Genomic DNA, 26144 nt, shown 5'->3' with positions numbered 1-26144 from the left:
AGCTAATTTCAGCTACCAAGGCTACCTCCTCCCACCCTGCACCTTCTATCAGGCAGCACAGCATCATTGTGAAACACGTGAACCCTGGAGTCAAGCAAACTGGTTTGAAATCGTGGCTCTATAAGCTTATAAGCTGTGTGACCTTTGACAACTTACTTAACCTCTCTGTGCCTCAATTTCTTCATCTGTAAAAGATAGATAATAATAGGACCTACCTCAAAAGATTTCTGTGATAATTAAATGAGTTTATATGTGTCAATCAATCAGAATATTTCCTGACACAGTAAAACTAAGCACTGGCAGTTAATTTGAACTTGTGCCCCTCATTTGTAAAGCATGGATAATAACTATCCTTGGAGTGGTCATAAGGCTCAAGTGACCTTAATATATGGTAATGTGCTTAAGATTTTAATGGATGACTTATTTTTCATGAGTGTAGCACATGTTCATCATAAGTTTTTCAGAAGACGCAGAAAGATGGAAAGGAGACAGCAAAAGTCTTCTATATCCCAGTAAACAGTGACAACCACTATTAGCATTTTCTTGTATAAATTTCCAGATTTCTTTCAATGCTGTATCTACATACAAATATAGATGTCTGTGAAAATATAATTTTTAAACAGCATTAGACACGTACAATAGACCTGCTTTTCTAAAACTCATCATGGGTGTTATCTCATATCAGCAAATAAAGATCTACATCATTCTGTATAACAGCTGCCTAGTATTCCACTGTATGAAAGTGCTTTGATTTATTTAGCCAACACTCCATTCACAGACAGTTAGGTTGTTTCTACTTTGTGAAAGTGCTTGGTAAACTACAAAGTAATATACAAATGTTAGCTATCATTATCATTATTTTTAAAATAAATATCTAGGGCTTCCCTCGTGGCGCAGTGGTTGAGAATCCGCCTGCCAATGCAGGGGTCACGGGTTCGTGCCCCGGTCCGCGAAGATCCCACATGCCGCGGAGCGGCTGGGCCCGTGAGCCATGGCCGCTGAGCCTGCGTGTCCGGAGCCTGTGCTCCGCAACGGGAGAGGCCACAACAGTCAGAGGCCCGTGTACCACAAAAAATAAATAAATAAAATAAAATAAAGATCTAGACATCACCATTAAACTTTTGAAAGGTCTTTTTTTTCACTATTTCTTGAACCCCCTGGAAATGATGCTTTTATCAAATTGTATTCACACCATCATTCAAAAAAGCACGGCATTTAGGGATCCTATGTCTGAACAGGAAAATCAACAACTACTAAATCAGAAGTAGGGGAAGATGTTAGGGAATGAATGTCCCGAAGAGCCCACTTCTCAGTACAAAGCCTGTGTCCTTTTCTGGCACCTGCCACCTCACTCTCCTTTGCTCACAGACTGACACTGTTCACTGATTGCCACCCCTTTCAGAATATTCCCATGGCTTCAGAATCTTTCTTGATAATGAATTCCAAGTAAACATTATGAAACAATTGGAACAGGCAAGAGAGATGAAATATATTTGCTCACCCCAAGTTGAGGATATAAGGTGATATCTACCAGCATTTACTGGGTAGCTACAACTTATAGTACCCATGTTGTAAATGGCAGATTTTGTAGCTATGTTAATTTACATCATCACCCCTCCTATATTCTGAGTTCCTTGAGATTAGAAACTATGTCCTGTCCTTTTATGTAGCCTCACCTTTGCCTAAAAGAACGCCTCATAAGAGTAGATGCTTAATAAATGTCGTTCACTTGTGGGTGAGCAGTTGAAATAATGTCTGAAGTCCTTGATCTCGTGTATTTTACAATCTCATTGATTAATAACTGAAATTAAAATAAAAGTGCCAATGTATTCTCTGAAAATAAAACCTGCCAAGTTATTTCTGGTAGAGTGGAGTTGGCTAGGGCATCCAAATGCATGAAAACAAGTAATTTAGAATTGCTACTCTTTTTTTACAATAAATTTTCTCCATTAATTAATGTTGTGACTTAGAGCAAATGTGCATGGCAGGAAAAAGAGGGCCACGTTTATAACAATTTTACAGAAGAAAGTGGCTGTGCATTATGATATATTGTGAATATTCTACTTCCTAACTCAGGTCCCAGCATGACTTGGATGGATTCAGCTCATAAAACTCTGGCCTTTCACCTCTTCAAGGCTACAATTAACTTCACTGTGAGTTTCATTCATTCAACAAATATTTACTGCATGTCCAATATATACCAGGCACTGCAGTAAGCACTAGATTTGGAAAGGTCCAACATGATCAAAAATGATTTAAATTCAAATAGATTATACATAAATCTTCCATGTCCCTTAACAATGCATGGGTCATCGTGACAAGTATTATTCATGACTGTCAAAGACAGGGCTTGTATGTTTTTATTTCCTAATATTAAAATAGAAACTAATCACTCTAACCAGGAAGATATTTCTATGCTAACGTGCAAATTAACAAATAGATTTCATTGTCTCCTGCCTATTTCATAATGGCTACCAGAAATTCACTGCTTAAAAAAATTCAACCATGTCTAAGCATTGGGAAAATTTCTACGATCAATGTGTAATGTCTGCCATGAATAAAGAGTGGAGTAAGTGACCTGTGTGTCAAGTACTTGCCATTCCTATTCCATATATATCATGCTGACCCTGCTCCTCTGTTCTGGGCTGTTCTCTCTGGATAACTATTCTATTGGTTCTTTGTGAGTTATTTGAGGACTCATCTATTCCATAAACTATGACCCAACATGGTTAATATTGAGTGCTGCCCCCATCCACACTGCACCATCTAGCACTTGATTCTATGCGAAGCTTCACCCTTCTCCAGTTTCTTCATTTGAATATATCTATTTTTTATCTAATATCATAAAGCTCCCTGAGAGCAGCAACCTTTTATCTTCATTCTCTGTTGCCCCTACAGCACTAAGCACCCTGCTGGCTATGTCAAAAGTACTCAATTATTTTTTTGTATGGTTGCATGGGGAAAAGATCAATCTCAGAGCCCTAAAAACATGGCTTCCTATACTAATTCTCCCCTTACCATATACAAGACTTTGTGTAAATTTATGTAATTATTGTAAGCCTCAGGTTTTTTTCTGTGGTTTTCTTTTTTTTTTGCGGTACGTGGGCCTCTCACTGTTGTACCCTCTCCCACTGTGCAGCAAAGGCTCCGGATGCACAGGCTCCGGACGCACAGGGTCAGCGGCCATGGCTCACCGGCCCAGCCACTCCGCGGCATGTGGGATCCTCCCGGACTGGGGCACGAACCCGTGTCCCCTGCATCTGCAGGCGGATTCTCAACCACTGCGCCACCAGGGAAGCCCCAAGCCTCAGTTTTTCCATCCCTAAAATAGAGCGGTGGCAAGAGAAAATCTCTAACTTCCCAAATTACCCTAGCATTCAATGATTCTACGTATCTTAGAGGATATTTTGCTTGAAGGAAAACTTTTGCTGTTTGAAATATCTTTTCATCTAAGAAAGGAAGAGATTTTTTTTCTTTGAAAAAGAAGTGAATTGTGAATCCTCTTGAGATGCAGCCCAGCCTTCACTCGCTCTCTATTCTAACTTCCCAATAAATGAATGGTGATTTTCTCCTCTTGCTTCAGCCCTTAAGAAAAGTCCACCCTCTTACTAATAGAAAATAGGATTTGAGTGATGGCTTTTATACTAATTGGTCAGGAGCTTAGATAAAATATTGTTATTGACAGAATGTTCTCTTTTTTCATGCACTGATAAAGTGGCTTAGCTGAGTGAATAGAGCGTAAATGCAGGACAAAGAAAAAGTACCTGAGATTTGAGTCAGATTGGAAGAATCAAGTCAGCACTGTAAAGTGCTTGCTAATAAGAGACCCTGATAAGAGGATGTAACAGAAGCTAAGGTATTCAACAAGACAATGGAAACAGGAGAGCGAGAAGAATCACCAGTGGTGGGTGAGAGGTTGAGCGAAGATCCAGAAGTCTGACTTGTTCTCTTTGACCCTTGAGGTTCACATAGGATCAAATGTAAATGAAATCATTTTGAGACTATCATTTTTAACTCAGCCAGAAGAGTGGTATGCATAAAGAAATCCCATTGCAATCTGTCAAAAACTATCTATTGATTTTAAAAGATAAAACATAAAATGTTCAAAGCAGCATTGTAAGTGTAATGGAATGGGTTAAGATCAAGGGCAGAGAAGCTTCTACCGGTGGGACTGTATTCTCCTGTGGCAGATGATGAACGAACTCAGTAATCTCTCAGGTCTTTTACCTAGAAAGGCACCTCTGGCTACTATGACTTGATCTATCTAAATTTTAGAAGATGAAAATGGGGCTTCCCTGGTGGCGCAGTGGTTGAGAATCCGCCTGCCGATGCAGGGGACGCGGGTTCGTGCCCTGGTCCGGGAGGATCCCACATGCCGTGGAGCGGCTGGGCCCGTGAGCCATGGCCGCTGAGCCTGCGCGTCCGGAGCCTGTGCCCCGCAACGGGAGAGGCCACGACAGTGAGAGGCCCGCGTACCACAAAAAAAAAAAAAAAAGATGAAAATGGAACCAAGGTTACTATTGATGTTAATCGTCATAATGGTAATTTGTTTATACTGTGGTCAAGACTTCAATCTGCCATCCCTTAACACTAAACTACGAAATGCAGAAAACACTACTCAGCCAGCAGCTTGGCAGTGCACTAAGGACATGGAAGCCGTGAGAGAGCAAGCAGTGCCCCCTGCCCCTGGGGAATTTGATTCAGGCATAAATACCATAATCCTTCCGTTTTAAGTAGTGCTTGGACAAGCCAAATCTTCATTTTCCCCCAAACCCTAAACTTGTTTATGAAGAACGCTGCAATCATTCTTCTAATCTTTTCCTCTTACACCCCAACTTTCCTCTTCCCATCTCCTCAGTCGCAACTTTCCCTCAACTTCAGAAATGGGAACGTTGGGGCTAGTTTGGCTGGAATTCTTTTATGTAGTCTCTGTATCCTACAACTTGGCCTCGAGAATCCTCCTTCCTGCTTGCCCTGCGATTGAAATGACCAGAGCCAGACCAGATTCAGGTTTCTGTTTGGAAAAAAAACAAAAGAGGTTCCTCCCCATTCTTCAAACCAGTCCCAGCAACAGGGAGCCTGTCCCAGGTAGAACTCATGCTCTGCTGAGGATTCATCAGCTCCATCACCCAGCCCGGGCCTGCCCACCAAGTAAACAGCCAGGAAGGCACAGCCCGGAGAACTAGGGGTTCATCTATAAAAAGAACGTCACCCACCCACAGCCCTCCTACCCTGTGTCTCAAAGGGGAGGGAGTGGGGTACGCCACTTTGAGCTTCGGGCAGAGGAACAATTCCTGTCTCCCACTCATCACATTCTTCTGAGGAATGGGGCTGACTTTGATTCATCAGATTACATTCACAATTCAACTCTTCAAGACTTTGTATTCTGGGAAACCAGTAAACAACCCAAGGCTTGTCCTCAGATAACCAACTCTGTGTGTGTGTGTGTGTGTGTGTGTGTGTGTGTGTGTGTGTGTGTGTGTGTGTTGGGGAGACAGGGGTGGAGTGTGTAAGGAATTGCACTGAATGAATGAGAAGGGATTCTTCCACTCCTGAGAAAGTCTCCACACAGAGAAGTGCATGGGAGTGAAACACTTTGTAACTTAAAACTATGTTTCTCCAGGCATCTCCAGTTCTCAGCCTGAGCCAGGTCAGCCGTGGGATCCGACTTGGATCCTTGCATTAAACACAAACACCACACTGCTGGACCGACTCCGGGGTGCCAGGCAGCAACTCATGAAAAGTCCCCCTGGGCACCCTGAACACCAGTTTGTTGGACATTTCACTGGCGACCACGGAACCACCTGAAAGTGCTCAGATCCCATCAGGCCGGCAGGTGGGAGGGGAGGGTTTAACAAGATAAGCACACTCTGTGTGGGGCTTCTCTGGAATTTATCGTCAAAGGAACGTGGAGCCAACTGAATACAAGCACAGTTTTACAGGTGCACATTTCATGTATTCGTTGGGGTGAAACGCTATTTGGACTCAGCTTTCAAAAGGAAGTTCAATCCTGGTAGCCATAAATTTGTTTTCTACATCCGTGACTCTACTTCTGTTTTGTAAATAAGTTCATGTGCACCCCCTCTTTTTTTTAAAGATTCCACATATAAGCAATATCCTATGATATTTGTCTTTCTGTGTCTGACTTACTTCACTCAGTATGACAATCTCTAGGTCCACCCATGTGGCTGCAAATCCTGAAAGCAATAATAATAATTCCGTGGTTTCAAGGAAAATACAGCATTCGCCTAAACAGAAGGCCTCTGCCAGCCCCCAAATTATAATGTGATTCTAGAAATGTTAGAGAGCACTTTCTAAGTGTGTAAGCCTTGCTTATGACCCATCGACAGGGAATAATATTATTCATTCATTCCACAAATATTTATTGAATATCCACAATGTTCACGAAATATTCTTATCATACTAGAAGGCAGGCAGAGCAGGGAAGGATACCCAGATAATCAGATCTGGATTTTGACCTTATGGAATTTGCAGTCTGATAGGAGAAACAATACACAAACACTAAAGATCCTTCGGTGCAAGGGAGAAATATCAGGCATGTGAGAAATTGGCCCCTGATGGACTGGGTGTTTGGCACTTGAAGAGAAAATGATTCTAGCTGGGACAGAGTATATTTCTAAGCTTTGGTATGCAATGGAAGACAGGGAGCCCTCAACATCCCATCACATCAAGAAAGGAGCATCTCTAAGACGACTTCACTTTCTTGCCAAGATATGCAGGTACACATCCATGTGTGGTCTGAATTTCTATAGCCATCCAGGGGCTTTCCCTCCTTTCTTGCCCCCAGTAACAGCGGGGAGTAGACGTGTTCACACAATGGCTAGGCTTCATTTTTTTTAACTCTGTCATGTTTCAAGAGGATTAGCTTTATTAGTGCAGTTAGTTCACTTTCCTTTGATTTTTTTCTTTAACGTTAAAAACAAACCGAGAATAAAAGCAGGAGTTGACTTCAGTCATCCACAGCAAGGCACTAACTCTCTGGGTCTGAGGTGAAGGAGTCCGCCAGCATTTTAGCTCTCCATGTGTTTGTTTGGTTTACTCCTGACAGATACAGTGGAATGCTTCAATGAAAAATACCCAACTCATTTTCGATCTATGAATGAACAGAAGGCATCCCATGGCTATTCAACCCCACTGGAAGCCTGCTGGCTCGTCCATGCGCCACCATGATTGTACCCACTCTGGCTTCCACATGTAACTTACTAAAGTTTGTGCTGTTTCCTGGCAGGATGATTTATCGCGGACACCTCTTTGCCACTTCAACTGGGGGCTACTGCGATGGGTCAAGGTTCAAGGAAGTTGGCCAAAACTGAAGCAGACATTTTATCAGCTAACTATTGCGTTTTCCAGTTCTTGACTTTCCCCCAGGAGCTTCTGGTTTTCATTTTGTTGGCTGCCATTAACTCTTCCAGTGCTGTACAACCCCAGGTTGTTTTTTCTGAAAATAAAAGCACCTCCAGTACAGCAGGGTTTTTTGGTAAAAAGATATGGAGGCTCCTTGCTCCTAACAACTGAGTCTCACCATGGTTTCGAGCATTAGAGAAGTATTTCTGAAGATGCTGGATAAATGGGCAGACTGAGGTATGGAATTAAGTCAAGAGCCTGAAATTGTATACAGGTCAAAAGAGGCAACTGAGGAACGTGGCCGTTTGCTTGACTCACCCCCTTGAAAACAACTGTATTCCAGTATCTGTTACTTTTATAACTTCTTCACTTGCTCAATCACTGATTTATTTACTCACTTAACAAATGAACTTAGTGAACTTAATAGGAGAAAGATAACTGTGTAATGACTAAATGCTAGTGATGTAAACAAACAACTGAATAAGATATGGATGCTCCTCTCAAGGAGAAGCATATTTTCCATAGGGAAAATGCATCATCAACAAATACTCTTGAGGGGCTTCCCTGGTGGCGCAGTGGTTGAGAATCCGCCTGCCGATGCAGGAGACACGGGTTCGTGCCCTGGTCCGGGAAGATCCCACATGCCGCGGAGCAACTAAGCCCGTGAGCCATGGCCGCTAGGCCTGTGCGTCCGGAGCCTGTGCCCCGCAACGGGAGAGGCCACAACAGTGAGAGGCCCGCATACCGCAAAAAAAAAAAAAAAAAAAAAAAAAAAACCACAAATACTCTTGAGGCAAAAAAAAAAAAAAAAGAAGTGACTACTAGAAAAGAAGTACATCAAAGAGCTGTCAGAATATAAAGGGGAGAAAGGAGTATAACCTGATCAACATAGATTTAGAAATAGGTTCCCAAAATGCTCCAATTATACCCGAAGCAAAATTTTAACTTGACTTCCTGAGATGGAAAAGAGAGAGAGGTATCAAATCCACCCCCTACCTTTCCCCTGAGATAAAAATTTCCAAAAAAAGTTCACTTTCGAAATAATTTCTCCACCTCCTTTTCCTTAATTCTACACCCACCCTCAACACTTTCTTCATATTTTCATTCTTTTTGCTCTTGTTGAAGCCACATCGTTTTCTTCAAGAGGACACAACCCAGAACTCAAGAAGAAATCGCAAAATCTCCTTCCAGGATTGGCCTACGCTCTCCTTCTTTACTATGGACAGATGCCGTTTCTGAGTCTGGGAAGCAAGGGTAAATCAATTTCAGGGCTGGCTCAGTCCTGGCCTCTCCTGGGCACAGGTAGAAGTGATAGCAAACTATGCTGAGTCACTTACAGTGGTTTTATGCTGAAGACGATTAGTCATAGAAGATCGACCTGACCATCAGCTCCATTTTGTAATACTGAAAAATAGGTTGGACACCGAATGGGCCAGTCCTAAACTTCTTAGCCTCCCTCTCTGTGTAAACAAGTGCCCTACCTCTCCTAGGAGATTCCCTACCCCATTTTCAGGGGCCATCCGTGCTATCTAGAGGAAGGGTTGCTCAATTAATGTCCACAGTAGACATGTCCAAATTTCTAAGGCAAAAAGTAAAGGAAGAGTCTTTTATTCCGTTTGTTTTCTCAGACAAGACTCCAATCACAAGGCTCTGGGGCAGTTTAGCTTTTGCAGGCACAAACTTCCATGCAGCACCAAGCCCAGGCAGGACCAACTTCCTCACCATAGATGCTCACTGAATTCCATCCTCACTCACATCACCAAAGGGCACGAGGGATGTGGCCGCCTGAACTAACCCTTTGTTTACACATGCTGTTTTCATTTAAGATTCTCCTGCTCCATCTCTTTCACACATCAAAACAGAAGAAGGACAGTTTTCTCCCCCTTTCCTCTTTTTTTTTGTGGTACGCGGGCCTCTCACTGTCGTGGCCTCTCCCGTTGCGGAGCACAGGCTCCCGACGCGCAGGCTCAGCGGCCATGGCTCACGGGCCCAGCCGCTCCGCGGCATGTGGGATCTTCCCGGACCGGGGCACGAACCCGCGTCCCCTGCATCGGCAGGTGGACTCTCAACCACTGCGCCACCAGGGAAGCCCCCAGGGAAGCCCCCTTTCCTCTCTTTTATAGAAACCTGATAGGTTCATGGTGAGATCAGAACACATCAGTGTTGAGCAAAACACTTTACGTTTTGAAAAGTGTGAATTACTTGAACAATTAAATAGCTTAAAAGACAAGCCTTCAAGTGTCCTCAGAAGAGATGTGTAAGCACAATTTTCTCCTAAAATGAAAACCCAGAGAACTAAATATGGGCCTGAAAGCATTTTGTTTTTAATTAACTTTCTAAAAATCCTCTCAACAGGAGCGATCTTTCACCAACCCATTGTCAACTGGAAGAAACAATTAATTTGGTCATCAAAAGAGTCATTTTTACCAACGAACCGTCATTATCAAGCAATCTAAGGTTCTCTGCATATCCCTGCACTAAATACAAAAATGAATAGGAGAATAAATCTGTAAGTGAATAAATTTTCTGCACACCAATCCCCACAGGCTATGTGTTCATAAGTCAACAGCTTAAAATGAAAACATCTGATGAAGGTAATACACCTGTTAAAGGAGCATAAAATTCCAAACCCAAAGGTAAAATATAAAGATTATAAAGCCTCTTAAAGGAGCCATCAAAGCGAACTATTAAATGAGTACATCTGCTCCATGCTAGACTCTAGCTTATAAGTGCCACTCAAAATAAAAGAGATTTAGGACAAACATTTCATGAAAGAATGTGAAAAGCAGTGAAGGAACCATCTTTTGAGGATGATGAGAGAAAATGGAATGGATTCAGTTAAAAAGAAGAATTGACCTAAACTCAGTCCAGGACTCAGACAAAAGGTTTTATGAGTCTAGATTTCACTGAAAGCGGTGCGACATGAGAGGATATAGGAAGATCATTTTTACGTCTCACTTAATACTTTGGTTTTAGTCTACAGGCAAAAAGGAAAATAAATCAGTCCAATGCTTAAAGTTACCTGTCATGAAACATGATATTTAAGAAAAATACATATATAAATATATATATTAATATATATATTCAGTTAAGGAAGTCAAGGCAGTTCTTATAAAACTTTGAACCCAACATGTTACCAAAGAAGTCTAATAACAGAGGAGTATTAATTGTGCAAGATTGTGTGTCTACCTGACCCTCTCAAATTTGACTGTAGTCATGCTATATTTTCTGGATTTTCTACCTTTCCAAATGCTGTTTCACAGTGCTCCATCCCTATAATGTTGGTGTTCACTGTAATTCTGTTCTCAGCCTACTCTGCTTGCTCTTCTTACTCTTCCTTGGATTATGTCATTGCCTCTCAAGGTATGAACCATCATCACTACAATAATGATACCCATATCCATGTCTCCAGCCCAGAATGCCTCCTCTCAGCATTTGAATCAGCCAGCTGCCAACCACTGACACCCTGCAAGTCCAGGGGTACTCAAAGTGTACAACCTACATCTTCACATCCTCCCCCCAACTCACCTGCTTCTCTGTGTTTTCTGTATCACTCGGAAAGTAGCCGTAAGATCCACCCAAACCAGAAATACAGGCATCACTTTGAACTCCTTATCACTCCTAAATCTGGCCCTTCCTTTCCATTCCACTCCCAAGGTGCTAGTTCAGACCCTCATCAACCTCATCCCAGTGCTCTAAGACGCAATGATGGCCACACCCACCTTGTTACCTCATTTCAGGGCCTCCACACTGACCTAGAGGGAGCTCTTGAACATGGCGGGGAGGCCTTCTCTGAGCTGGCCCCTGCCCATGCCTCCAGCCTGACTTCTTACCAACGCCCCCTCCCTTCCAGTTTCCAAAAGAATGATCTTTTTCTTGCCTTTGCCCAAGCTCTACCCGAAATCCCTTTCCAGGCCTTTTCCCTTATCTAACATCTCTTCTTCCTTGAAGAATCGTCTAAGATGTCAGCTTGTCTGGGAGATCCTGCTGACCCCTTGAGGCTAAGTTAGGTCATTCTGCTGAGGGTTCCCAAGAGCCTAGTATACTCATCTGCTACAGCACATTATATGCCCATTTCCCCCAAAAGACAATGAGCTCAAAGATAGCAAGGGCACTCGGATCTACCTCTGTATCCACCACAAACAAAACAACAATTATTGAATACAAGTTCTCTCACAAAAATGCATATATATATACCTATACCCCCCACACAGATATTTTAAAGATACTATCATCTAATCACACCAAAAAAATAAGAATTTCATATATGTTTACTTCCTTACATCCCTTAAGAAAAGGTTTATGGTTTCTTTCTTGGTTTGGTTTTGTTTTGTTTTGTTCTGCAGTTAGAGAAGAGCGTAATCCAAGCTGGTTCACCTTTTCTTGAAATAAATTAAATTTGAACATGAGTTTTGCCAAACTATCTAATAACATTAAGAATAAATAAGAATCCACTGTTCTAGGTGTTGTAGATGTCTGAATTAATTTATCCTTGCTGTAGCTCTAGGCAGCTTGGGTCCAGGTATTACTATTCTCCCCATCTACACAAAGGACAACTAAAGAATTGAGAATAGCTCATCTAAAGCCACTCCAATCAGAAGGGGTGGAATCTTGATGCAGCCCATGATCTTCAATTGTGTACTACACTGCCCTCAATCAAAATTCAGCTCATGATGATTGACTTCTGTATCATGGAAACAAATTGTACTATGACTCAAAAATGTTCACAGGCATAACGGCCTATATGGAAATGGACATCACCAATCAGAACATATTCTAGAGGGTCCTGCTATAATGATTAATTCTTTGGTTCCTGTATCATGAGGCAACCAAGGAATTCCAAGAGCAGAAGCCAAGGTGACGCGGGGCAGGCACTCAGAGGGCTCAGGCAGCAGCTATTTACTGATGAGCACTTCACTATTTTGACAACTGATAATATCAAATGAATATCAACCCTGATCTAATTCATCAGAGTAAAGATATGAAGAAAAAGTATCTGGCCTATTCTCAGGTTTGATGGTTTACCCTCCCAATGGTCACCATCCTTGTATGCAGCCGCCATTGAGTAGAATTTCCTTAGAGGGAAAAATCCACAATTTCTGGTGGAAGAATAGAGGCAGCAAAATTATTCTGGGCTTCTATGCTCTTTTTTAAAATTTTGTATCTCCAGGCCCTAGAAAAATGTCTGGCACAAAAAAAGGCACTCTATAATTATTGCTAAATAAATGGATAAGTAACTCACCAACACTGGATTAAATGTTAGGACAGATGGGGAGGGACACAGAGCACTAATCTACAAAGGATGCTAAAGCACTGCTCGTGACAAAGTGAGACAGAGGGCGCTAGATGTGGTAGAAGGAAAACTTTGATAAGTTGCTCAAGATGGAAGAATGAAACCCCCCAGCATGTGCTCACATCATAACAGATGTTCCTTATACTGCCATCTAAGGATGGAGGCCCTGTGAACCACAGGCCTGTTGTATGGTTGAATGGCACATGCAAGTTGGAGCCAGAGCTGAACTGCTCGGGGCAATAGGATGAGGCTGATGCTGCCTCCAGGGATTCTCCCACTCATTCTATCATTTTACTGGAAGTGGTCCTGGTTCCTTTGCAGTAACAAAGTGGGAACATTTTTGGACATTTTGTGACAGAGGCAGTAGCAGGCACTGTACTGAGGGGAAGAAGTGTGGCACTCATGGGGATGTGGGGGGAGGATTTGGGAATGGCTTGACCATCAGTAGGAAGACTGAAGTGGTCTCAAGGTTGAAATCATCCTGGAAATGTCAACATTTCAAGTCTGTGTTCAAAGTTTTCTGCCTTCTGCTGCTGAGCATGCAAACAATGACAATAACAAGAATAATAACTAGAGTAACACCTGTCAGCTTTCATTGAGCACTCATTGTGCCCTAGGCTAAGCCTGTCTAAGCCTCTTCTCATTAAATCTTTTTAAAAACCCAATAAGGAAGGTACTATTATTATTCCATTTTATAGCCAAATGTTGACAGGGCCTGAACTCACCAAGGAAATCCTCAAAACATGGCTGTTTTCCAACACCTCCTAAAGCTTTGAGAGGCCATTGTTTGTCCCTCCAGGGTACCCCACTGAGCATAGTTACATCTTAGCACCCAGGACATTATTTAGATGATGTCATCCAAATTTTGCTCCAAACACTCTGTTTTATTTACTTTTAAGTCCCCAAATAAGGTCTGAAAATTTCTTTTCACTCAAACATAAAGATCATTTACATTGCTTCATATGGCTTCAAGCAGGACAAAATCCCTCTCTGCCACATGAGGGGCTGTGAAATTTTTATTTATTAATTTTTTTATTGAAGTAGAGTTGATTTACAATGCTGTGTTAATTTCTGCTGTACAGCAAAGTGACTCAGTTATATACATATATACATTCTTTTTTTATATTCGTTTCCATTATGGTTTAACCCGGGATATTGACTAGAGTTCCCTGTGCTATACAATAGGACCTTGTTATTTATCCTTTCTATATGTAATAGTCTGCCTCTGCTAAGAGTGGCTGTGAATTTGATTTTTGGCATGGCAGCCCTTGTGCAGTTGGCTTACCATTGTGCCCTTCCATGGACACTCAGGGCAGAATATAAATAATAAATCGTAGCATTTCTTATGTTTGCTTTGCACTCTCCGAGACACCAATCGTGAGGAGGCATGCCTTCTCACTGCTGACATTTAGGTCTGACGCTGAATGACTATTTCTGTAGCCAGGATTTCCATGCAGTTCTCTAATATCTTAAAGATCAACCTTAGCAACAACAACAACAAAGGCATAGAATTTTCTCAGTACAACGTGTAAGAAAAGAAAGGTTTTGAAATATGAACAACTATCACCATTGATTTTTTTTTTAAGCCCAAAGAGTATATACCATTCAAGCTATAGGGACACAAATAATTTGCTACTAAGGGGCCATCCAGATGGGAACCTGTAGGACCCTTTGAGGTCCAATGGACTTTTCTGTTTCTTTCTCCTCCCCCTCCCTACCCAGACTCTCAAGGGGACAAACTCGTGTGGGAAAGTGATCCTGGAAAGAATGGGTTAATACATGCCATACGGTGCCCTCTGTGATGCCTTAAATAATTGTCACATGGCCCCTATAATCTGCCCCATGCTGTCAGCACTGGGTTAGTCATAATAATATCAGATAAGAGCTGTTCAAAGTGACACACTAACCAACATGAGAGCCACATGACTTTCTGGCTCGGCTGCTGCCCTTCAGCTGAACTTCGGCTTAGAACGAAAGACTCCCAGGGGCGGCCCATGCACATGCCCCCGAGGGTCCCGTGGCATTTTCCGTTGCTAGGGCCTCTGTCGCTTCCTGGGCCGGTGAGGGGCAGCCAGGGCTCAGTTACAGGGAGTCGCTGGCTCACCCGACCTCTGGGGCCAGGGAGAGGGAAGCACGGCGGGGCGGCCGCTGCTGCCTTTCTGAGCCTGGGCTGGGACTCCCTGTCCCCGCCACACTTGATTAGTTTTGCAAATGTGTGTGTCACACCGTTGTGCCGAGTGCCGCAGCGGGGGAAACGGAACCCCACAGGGAGTTTGTGCTGGAAGAGATGGAGAAGGAATGTGGCTCCTGGCTAAGCGGACGCCAAGGCAAGGGCAAGAAAGGAAGGAGGAAAAAAAAAAAACGAAGGCAAGTGGTCATCTCTGGGTGGAAGGTTATTATAGGCTGACTCTGGATTATTTGTGCTTTTCTGCTACTACTGCCCCCTCCCTGTTTTTTTGGCTTCTGGCATGCTTTAGATTTTTAACTTGAAAAGTAAAGTCATATTTTTTTTTTTCAAGGAGAAGAAAGGAAGCAAAGAATAGTGGAAAAGAGGAAGAAAGGAAGGTGACCCGTTGACTCCCTGATTCATTCACAAAGCAGAGAGAAGAAAAGAAGGAAGAAAGGAGGTCATCCGACATTGGATTTGAGAACATTTATTGGCTGTGTGCCTCTGGCATATTTACCTAAGGTCTCTCTCTAAGTGTTGTTATCCTCAGCAGTAAAATGAAATAATAATACCTAATTTACAATATTGCTGTGAGGGTAAAAAGAAGTGATCCATGCTAAGTGGCACATGTGGTAGATGCTAGATAAATAGTAACTACTGGAAAGGCACAGAAGCTGTGGTGATCTTTGGAGTCAGAACTACCCAAGCCCACAATCTGGCTCTACCACTTACTGGCGTGTGACCTCAATCGAGTTATTTCACCTCCATGAGCCTCAGTCTTCTTATCTATAAAGTGGGGATGATGACACCCAACTGTCAGAGTTACTGAAAGGAATTATGGAGGTAATGTTCAGCACACAGCACAAAGCCAGGCACTGAGTAGGTATTCAGTAGACAGTAACGGTAGTGGTAGTAGTGGTGGTGGTCATAGGTAGGTAGGTAGGTAGTCAGGTAGAAAGAAAACAAATCCATTCATTTATTCAGCAGATGGAAATCACAAGAAGTAGAAGTAAACGAAAATTTATACAACGGTAGGGAATACGTAACTAAAAATCAAAGGGAAGGGTCAGTAAAGATAGGAAGGTTTTTTAAAGGACACAAGTACGTGAAGAGACAGAGAACATCCTGAGTGGGACTAATCATATTTCCTAGTTGGAAATTACCTAGTCCACCCTCCTTCTACCTTTAGGGAGGTAATATGTTATTCTTCCCATTTGATAGATTGAAGGTCAGAGATACGTAATGACTTTTCTAGGATCACACAGCTAGTAAGTAGCATAAGGGGACCTAACCTGCAGCTAGCGCCCTTACTATGCTCTTTTAGGAAAGACAGGTGAGTAACAAAAAGCATGACAGAAGTTCCATGTAATTAGAGAAACATTAGCAACTAAATGAAAGGTAATAAATGGTATTGGGCAAAAATTCCTGTTTATATGATGGGAAATGGAATAGAAAATAGGTTTGTTTTTTTTTTAATAAACACAAACAGTATTTTGACAAGACGAAAATTTTTAAAATGAGAAATAAAAATTGTATTTAATAGAAAGACAACTTATCGAAGATAAATCAAGGAAGCTAGAAATTCATGGAGAAACATAAGTAGGAAGAATTCCAGTGGGAAGAAGGAAAGCTAGACCCCCTCCTGCTAATGTACCCACATCTGATTATTCAGGGCGCTGCATGTGCTAATGCCCTGACAAAGGCCACAGCAACTTGCTCTGCAAAAGGGAAAGCCACCAACATATGGGGTCTAGGAATCCTAGTCTTGCTGGTTCTAGGCTGTTAACATTAGGTTCTTCAGGAAGAAGAAACGACTTGCATTGGCCAGGTGGGCACACTGCACACTCTTCCCTACAAGTGGTGGCTCTAAGGGGATAAAAATAAGAAGATCCCAAAGCAAAGGTGAAGCTCAGCAGGAAGGAATGGAGCCATTGCCTAATTATTCCTAGGCCAAAATGTCTGAAAGCTCGTGAACATTTTTCAAATGGAGCCCATTCCCTTTCCGGAAGCCAGGGGGCGCACTAGAGCAGAAAAAGAGCCCCAGATGATGACGTGTGCCTCTTGCTTCGGCCACTCAGGAGCCAGGTGGACTTGGGCCTGTCCGTGAAGTTCAACATCTCCATCTTTCTTTCCTCAGATGTGAGAAGAAAGCCTTCAGGGTTGTTTCAAGGATTAAATGAGAGAGTAAGGATGCACCTGGCACATTATAAGTTATTAATACTATAATTTTTCCTTTGCATCCAGGAGCACGTGTTTCCCCACCACACCAAAGCTTGGCTTGTTGGGTGGACTAACTCTCACCTGCTCACCCCACACTGGTTGAAGGCTTATGAAGCTTAAGTAAAAGAAACGAATATGAAAATGGATAACAAAGAAAGGGAGAAACAGAAGAAACACGATTCAGTATTAAGGAGAATAGTACTGGCCCAGTATTCTGTGTATAAATCATCCCTGCCCATTTAATAATAATCACAAGAGCTTACTCTTATAGGGCTTTAGTTTAGGAGGCACTTTCACATACATTACTTAATCATTCACCTGACACCAGGTACCGGCAGCTGCTGACCACTCATCTACCAGGAGTGGGCAAAACAGATGAGCATCGGGGGGTTTCCCTGGTGGCGCAGTGGTTGAGAGTCCGCCTGCCGATGCAGAGGACTCGGGTTCGTGCCCCGGTCCGGGAAGATCCCACGTGCCGCGGAGCAGCTGGGCCCGTGAGCCGTGGCCGCTGAGCCTGCGCGTCCGGAGCCTGTGCCCCGCAACGGGAGAGGCCACGACAGTGAGAGGCCCGCGTACCACAAAAAAAAAAAAAAAAAAAAAGATGAGCACTAATTCCTTTTGGGAAAGAGGTACTATACCCTGTGTGGTCTAACAAAGATGTCTCCCAATATCGCTTGCTATGTGAACCCATCCACTAAAGGATGGATTTACAAACAAATTGTCATGGGGATAAGGAGACTCGTGGAACGAGAAATTGGAACGTCTCATTTAATGTTCAATGTTATTGGAATCTCGCTATTAGAATGAGGCAGTCTCAATTCAGGTCCCAAAGAGGACCCATATGAAGGTGACATGGGGAAGGATGGATTTGGCTGAGACTGGAAATCCACCCAGAGCCTGCTACCGTCTTGGTATAATGCTATGAGGAACACTAACTAAGCATGCGAGTGTGATGAAAGAATGTGGCAAGCTGGAGCCCAAGCCAAGGACATCATTGCGTCTGCTGGGAGATCTATAGCAACAAAGGTCCCTGCAGAGCAATGGACCAGCCTTCACTGTGTTATGCAGGATCACCGTTGAACAGTGACACTGTGTGTTAGCAACAGAAGCAGAGATGCCAGTAGAAAGCATAGCATCCACTTGTCCTGCTAGCGTGGTGTAAAAAAAAAGAAAAGAAAGAAAGGAAGGAAGGAAGGAGGGAGGGAGGGAGAGAGGGAGGGAGGGAGGAAGAAAGAGAGAAGGAAAGAAAGAAAGAGAGAAACAAGGAAAGAAGGAAAGAAAGAAAGTAAGGGAGAGAGGGAGGAAGGAAGGGAAGAAGAAAGGAAGGAAGAAAGAAAGAAGGAAAGAAAGAAGGAAGGAAGAAGGAAAGGAAGAAAGAAAGGAAGAAAGGAAGAAAGGAAGGAAGAAAGAAAAGAAGGAAGGAAGGGAGGGAGGGAGGAAGGAAGGAAGGAAGGAAGGAAGGAAGGAAGGAAGGAAGGAAGAAAAAAAAGGCTGGATCCTCTAGACTAAATAAAACCCTAGTTACTGGGAACAATTAGGATTGTGATCTGTGAGATGATGGAGAGACTTCAGGAAGGCTATTTCAACTTTCTGCAACAGTGGCACCTGAGACACTCTGTTGATTAATCACAACAAGAAGACACGTAACTGGGTGGCCCACGCTGGTGAAGACCATCCTCTTGGTTACATTTACAGCAAATATTGGTTGAGCAAAAACTCCGGGCCAGACACTATTATATAGGCAGAAAAGTTTTATTATTAGTCTCGATTTATAGGTGAAGAAACTGAGGCTCATTTGGGTTGACTGGCTTCCTAAGACCCCAGTTCCAGGAAACGAATGAGGAGGTTCCCTTTCCAAAGAAGATGACTCTAGGTAAACAAGAAACAATGTCTCTCCTTTGGGGCAAAGGTGGAATATCCTACCAGATACTGTGGAACTGTCTCTGCATGTGAGGCTGCATCATTTTCACAAAGGCTCCCTGTCTTTTCCGCTCCCCTACATGTACTTGGGCAGAAACCAAGCTCGCGGCCCTGCTCACATGCTTGTGGTTTGGCTGCCAGCTAGGGATCACATTCTCTGCTCCACAGGCAAAGCCAAGGATTCTTCTTGCAAAATACTACTTGTGTCCTGGTACCACCTCCTGAAAGAGCCGTCGTCTACAATACCCACATGCCCGGGAAGTGGGGTGGGCAGAATCAAGCAGTGGCAACCAGAACATCCAGCGAGAAAAGACTATCTTTCCCCCAGTAAGTTTCCTAAGGATCATAGACTTGACCATTGATAAATGCAACACACATTCAGGAAATCTCTCAGATGAGCTTAAAGAGAAACAACACTGGTAGTTTCTAATACACCAATATTGGCCACTTTTTTTCTGCTTACACATGTGGCAGAGAAAGAGCAGATAATCATGTATTTCTGACTCACAGGTACTTTTCCTAGCTGTATCATCATAATGAAAATGTTAGTAGATACCAATTTTGATAACAGAGCCACTTATTGCGCAACTCAAATGGGTGCCATTTGCATAGAATACAGTGTTAAATGGTGCCCCCTAGAGGTGTGCAATATGGCTGTTTCTATAGACTACTTTCCTTATGCCAGGCACCAAAATGATTCACATGTAGTATCTCATTTTGATATAATGACAAACCATGTGGTAGGCATTAGTATCTATTTTATAGACAAGGAAACAAATAAATATTGAAAGTTTAAATTATTTACCTATGGTAACACAACTTGTAAGCTGCAGAAGCAGGATTCAAACTCAGAACTATCTGAGTCCAAAACTCATATTGTTAATTGCTTCACTATCCTAGCTGATGCCAAAGTATAACAGTTAGACATGACCCTTTAAGAAAGAATTACAAAGCTGGTTAGTATCTAAATGCTAACTCCATATATAAGCAGACCTTTAATTCTATTTTTTTCAAAAAGACAAATGGATTAAGTTTTCTTGTCCTCTTAACATGTAATAACTTTTCAGTACATCTCTTTAATTTAGTGACTATTAAGTACTGATATTACTTAACATGTAATAACTTTTCAGTACATCTCTTTAATTTAGTGACTATTAAGTACTGATATTACTACACATTCGTTCATGCCCACATCCAGAAAAAAAAGTTTAACTGATTTCATTTCATTTAAAATAAGCCAATATCACCACAAAGCCTTTAGGTACAACTGATCTATCACTATGATTTCAAGAGCTAATAACAAAAGCTAGCACACGTTGAGTAACTACTGTGTTAACAGTTCTAAGTCATTCCATAGCATGTCTCATCGCCAAGACACCCTTATAATGCAAGTACTACAGTTAGGCCTACTTTACACAGATATTTTAAGGAATCAGAATATGAACTGGGCAGCAGTCAGGCTCTGGGTTCTACTTTACTGATGCAAAGATCTGAAGGATAGAGATCGTAAGATATGGAAAACAGCAGATGGAGCCAAGAAGGGTAATCATATAAAAACAGAAAGAAACACGATCCCAGAGCAGGGTAAAGCACCAGCTCCTGCACGTACGAGACATCAAAAGCATCGACTTCGCCATAATGCCCAAGAATGAGGAGGCACTTTCTGTGCAGAGACCAAGAGTGGTACCATGAAGGGTGCCACAGTGACAAACCCCAAGTTTCATGATCCACAGAACGATGCAACTCTTTCAGTCACATCTCTTTTGAATAGGAAAGAGAGGAAGAGAAGACAGGATAAACCATAAGATAACAATATCCCCAGTGTAAAGTCCACCGATTTATCCTACTTTCCTTGCCTCTATGGTAGTTTTACAAGTGAAATTCATCTTTCATTTATTTGGGTGGTCTTTCTCCCACCAACATAGGGAGCTCATACAATGTAGGATGATGCATTCAAAAGTGCTGTTGGGGCTTCCCTGGTGGCACAGTGGTTGAGAATCCGCCTGCCGATGCAGGGGACACGGGTTCGTGCCCCGGTCCGGGAAGATCCCACATGCCGCGGAGCGGCTGGGCCCGTGAGCCATGGCCGCTGAGCCTGCGCGTCCGAGCCTGTGCTCCGCAACGGGAGAGGCCACAACACTGAGAGGCCCGCGTACCGCAAAAAAAAAAAAAAAAAAAAAAAAAAAAGTGTTGTTGATCCCATTCTGAACCAGGAAATGGAGTCAGAAAGTTCCACCATTTCTGCCCGAAGTTAAAACTTGGTGCTAAGTCAGAGGTAGAATCGTGGGTCATAACTGACTCCCAGATCCCAGCACACAAGTTCTCTTTTCCTTTCACTGGCAAAAAAAGTTAACTCCAATATAAACTCAGTTGACTCCCTTCACCTTTTTCTATTAAAATAAACCAAATTTCTGTCTGTCCTCCACAGGTATACTTATACCAGAAAGGTGAGAAGGTACTGCCCACTGTCTAATCACTGAGCATAAATTCACTTGTTGGGTTCTCACTCACCCATTCTGTACCCTGCAAGTCCAAACTGCTTAACAGATTTCTACCAGAGACAGAAATGTTTCCTCCGTCTTTCTCCCCAGGAGGAAGAACAGAGCCTTATGTGGTAGTATTTTCTGCCTCATCATCACAGTCCTTTCAATTATACAACTTCTCGTTATTTAGGATGAGTCCCTTTTCACAGTGTCCCCAAGGAACATGCCTCAACAAACATCCCATTCATCTCAACAGAACTTAGCAAACTCAGAATAATATGCATAAGCACAATTGGGCTTGGAGGTAGGTCCAAAAGAAACTAGCAAATGCTGTGGCCCTTGGGAGGCTTGGAGTGGCCAAAACGAGTCCTATGAGATCGAGTCGAGGTTACGAAAATAAGTAAACCAAGGAGGTGGAAGAGTCGCACAGAGACAGGAAAACCAGAAAAAAAAAAAAAAAAAAAAAAAAAAAGGTTTCTGCTAAATACAGTTTCTGGTCCTTGCCATGGGTTTAATTTCAGCACCTCTAAGTCTCCTGAGTAAGAACTGTTGCAGAGAAAGTCTGAGGAACAATAAAAAGTCCCTCTTTGGAAGGTACAGGCACCATATGAAACTTCTTCATTTAAAAAGAAAAACACACATCTTTTCCTGGTCCAACAACTCTCTAGGTCAATCATTTATTCATCCTTTCATTAAATTAGTGCACATTTAGTACATCTCACACGTTGTGCTAGGTAGTCACTGGAGGATACAATGACCAATAAGACATGCCTTCGAGGAACTTGCAGTAGAGTCAGAAAAACAGACTCTAAAAGACTGATGAAGATGCAAGATGCTAAGGGAGTAGAGAGGAGAAAATGACTAACTAAGGATGACAAGGAAGACCTCCTTGAAGATGTGATGTAAAGCACCGTGAACAATGAAGGTGCAAGTGCAAGAGGCAAAGAAGTCAGAGAAGGACACTCAGGGAGTGGTAGTATCATGACCCTTTCATTAAGTATGGATCACTTAAAAAAAAAAAAAAAAAAAAAAAAAGAGGTTAAAAGCAAAAGCCAGAGAACTGATGAGAGACAGTGTCAGGGAAGTGAACCTTCCTTCCAGCCCTCTAGGACATTACTTCCATGTCAAAGAAGAGCTGTGAGGAGACGGTGTGTCTGCTGCCCAGCAAAGGTTGGTTGGCCTTTGGCAGCTAGAAGGCATCCTGTGGCTGCCCTGGTGGGTGCCCCCTTGGAGTCAGGCAGAAGCCTCCACAGCTGCTGTTGCTCAGAGGCTCATCAAGGCTATTTTGGGCTGGATGGGGTCCATGGTGACGATTGCCTGGCCAGGGCAGCTTACCCAAGCTTACCTTACTTTTTAGCTTTCTGTTTTCCTTGTCATTTAGCTCTGTACCATACAATTACTCAAATAAGGAGAAAAAAAAAAAAGGGAAGAAGAATATGACTACATCTTATTTTTAGTACTCAAATCAGTGGTGGCGATATCCTCTGCATTTCAATAGAAATTTTGCATATCAAAATCCCCCCAAATAAAGCATAGTAAACATATTAAAATCCATAATGACATTTTTTCTGTGCTGTTTCAAAACATGTTTGTTTGTTTTGAAATACCAAAATGGCTCAGCCCAAATTAAAGACTAATTCATTGCCAGATGGGCAAAAATAATGTATAAATGCAATGAACACCCTCACCTTATTGCCCTCTAGGTCAAAGAATAATTAAAAAAATAACAACATTTTTTTAAAAAATTCAATACTTTCTCCTTCTAAAGAATTCAATGCACATTTCAAAGATGATCATAGTCACAGGATTCTACAGTGGTAGGGACTCTTAGAGATTTTGCTGTCTTTGCCCTGTGTGTAAACATTCTCTGTGAAATGAATTTCTAGCCCATTTGATTATCAGAGAGGGAAAACATTAGAGGGTAGCTCACACTAGTAAATGCCACAAACCTAGGAGTTAGAGAGATCCTCACTTCAACACTATTGATGGCTACCATTCAACCAGCTGTGTGCAGACACTAATGCTGAGAACTTTACGTGCAACATCATAAATTAACTCTCACAATTACTCTGCTGAAGTTGATATGACCTTAGTTTTACCTATGAGAACACTGAGGCTAAGGAACACAAAGCTTGTAAGGGAGAAACATAGTAAGAACCTTCGAAGTCTTATCTTTTTAAAGAAACATCATGTTACCTCTTAACAAGGAAAAAAATCATTCTCATTAATTTATCTCTTCTCATCTTCACTTGCTTGAAAGTGGTCAGAATCTGCATATAATTAACTGCATATATTTGAAAATATATGTTAATCCTTTTGCATCCCTAAAATGTTTTCCAGAACACTGAGTTTTCAAGCATCCCCTTATTGGTCCAAATTTCTAAAATGTAATCAGCAATTTACCAGAACGTGTTGGTATCAGTTCATTCAGCAATTAATTTACCAAATATGTATTAAGTGCCTTCTCTTGCAGTGCACTCCTCTTTTTACCCACAGAGATGAAAGTATACCATTCCTGCTTTGAGGATTTCAAGAGACATGTAATAAATAGTTGCAGCAATGTAACAAATTCCATCTTATAACAGAGAACTATGGGAGGTACTACGTGGAACCTGGTAAAAAAAAAGTGCCAACTCTTCCATTAGCTCCAGGGAAAATTCCAGAAGGAAGTGATATTTCATTTAAGTCTTGAAAGCTGAGTTGAAATGTCTCAGGTGATCTAAATAGGCAGTTGTCAAAGGAGAGAGGACAGGTTGAAGCACATTCTAGATTTCCATTTGAGAACACGCTATGGTTCCTACTGTCATGTTAAAAACAAACAAAAAAGAAACAACTAATTTTCACTGACTCTACATGCTTATGATAATAGCAAATGAATAGTAACTATATGGTCAGTAGAAGCAGAAGCATGAAACCAGATGACATCAACAAAATTAATCCATGAGATCTTTTCATCTCATTAGTTCAAGTGTATGTGTGTGTTCTATTATTGGTTTGGCTTTATTTTTGTTTTGTAGTTAGTTCATGGAATTGTCTTGTTTGGTGGGCATTCTGACAAACTAGACCTGGGCCTCACAAAGAATCACCCTATAAGATCCAATTCTAATTTGCCAGGCTCCTTCTTGGTTGCTTGCTACTTAAAGCCCCAGCATAAGATCATTCCCCTCCAGACTCTAGAACACCACTTAGCTCAGTAGGAAATAGATGAGCTTTAAAGCCCAGATGTAAAGTAGTGTCTCCAAACTGTAGGCTAAAATGTAGAATGCCTTATGAAATCAATGTTTGTTAAACAGAGACTTTGGCAAACAGGACTCTGAATCACTGAAAGTAATTTTTTAATGCCTTAACTCTAAAATGGATTAACCAATTCATATAGCTTTGTAAGAGAGAAAGCAAAAATCTAACAAAAAAAAGCAAAAATCTAATCTAATCTAATATCCATCAGACTGGATCAGACGGGCAACTGATATAAACAAAGAATTTCAGGATTACCTTCTAAAATGGAAATAATAGCCCACCTTTAACCTCATCCCTGAAGGGACTTATAAACTCCACAGACAGAATATATAAACTCCATTTCACACATACCCATTTTAGAAAGGAGAATGGCTTTGGTGACAGATTTCCATGTCACAGGGCACCTACTGCTGCTTTTTGGAGTAGGAATTCTGATGCAAGACCGTTCTAGCTTTATGCGGCCATGTACCGTCCTAGGGCACAGTGTCACCACTGGATGGCTTCATATCCATCGATCTTTCTAGGTATTATTTCCCTGGATGCCTGTTGAGTATCATCACTAAAAAAAACTCACTGCATGAACCCAAGCCACAGCACCAACCACTGCTACAATTCCATTATGAATGACTATAATGTCTTTCCTTTTCCTGCTTACCTGTTCTACAAAGAATGATTTTAATTGGATTTAGAGACTAAAAAACCACCATTGTTTCAGAGAATGGTCAGAGCTCTCCGTCCTCTGTACTTTAAGCTGGGCAAAGACTTTAGCTCTTAAACAACCCAAGAATACCATATAATATGAGAAGATACAGTCTTTCCACTGTGGGAAATGATGGATTGCAAAAAAGCAAAAGAAGGAGAAGAAGAAAAAGGAGGAGGAGGAGGAGGAGGAGGAAGGGAAAAGGAGGAGGAAGGAGAAGGAGGGAGGGAGGGAGAGGGAGGGGGAGGAGAGGAGGGAGGGAGAGGAAGAGGAAAAGGAGGAAGGAGAAGAAGGAGAAGAGCAAGGGGAAGGAGTACAACTTCATGGATTTTTGACCATAACAAAATAGTTTTCAAATTTCACCTCTTGCCCTACTGATCCAAGTGTGTTCTAAAACAGTACCATCAGCAGCACAGTTCTTGGGATAAACAAGGAACTGATGAGCAGTGAGGGAAAAAAAGTAATTGAATTCACTGAAGAACAGCTGAAAATGTCCCTCTGAGAAAGGAATTAGTATCCATATTTAGATTTTGATTGTGTCTAAATGATTCCTAATTTCTGATCCATTCTACACAGTCAGATTTCACAGAACCAGTGGATTTTGCTGTGAGTAATCTCAGAATTTTTTCTCTTTTCCTCCAGTTCCCAGTCTAAATATAGTACATTAAGATCATTCCAAATAAGTATAGGGTTTAGGACAAAAAGCTCAGTCCTTTGAAACACCCACATTGTTATTGATTTAAAATTCACCTCCACACT

General features: G+C 42.0%; 1 protein-coding gene and 1 long non-coding RNA gene across 8 annotated transcripts in view; one reads left to right on the top strand and one right to left on the bottom strand.

Moving 5' to 3' along the window:
• PPARGC1A (PPARG coactivator 1 alpha) overlaps positions 1–26144 on the bottom strand; it is a 672898-nt gene that overhangs the window by 124485 nt on the left and 522269 nt on the right. The window lies entirely within an intron of this gene.
• LOC136794440 (uncharacterized) lies at positions 14620–15396 on the top strand. The gene is made up of 2 exons (XR_010841203.1): positions 14620–14985; positions 15178–15396. It is a non-coding gene; the product is annotated as an uncharacterized lncRNA (long non-coding RNA).

Source organism: Kogia breviceps, chromosome 6, assembly GCF_026419965.1.
Source record: "Kogia breviceps isolate mKogBre1 chromosome 6, mKogBre1 haplotype 1, whole genome shotgun sequence".
In the NCBI taxonomy this organism is placed as follows: Eukaryota; Metazoa; Chordata; class Mammalia; order Artiodactyla; family Physeteridae; genus Kogia; species Kogia breviceps.
The sequence above is the reverse complement of the archived record's forward strand: the minus strand, read 5'-3'. Positions and strand labels throughout refer to the sequence as shown.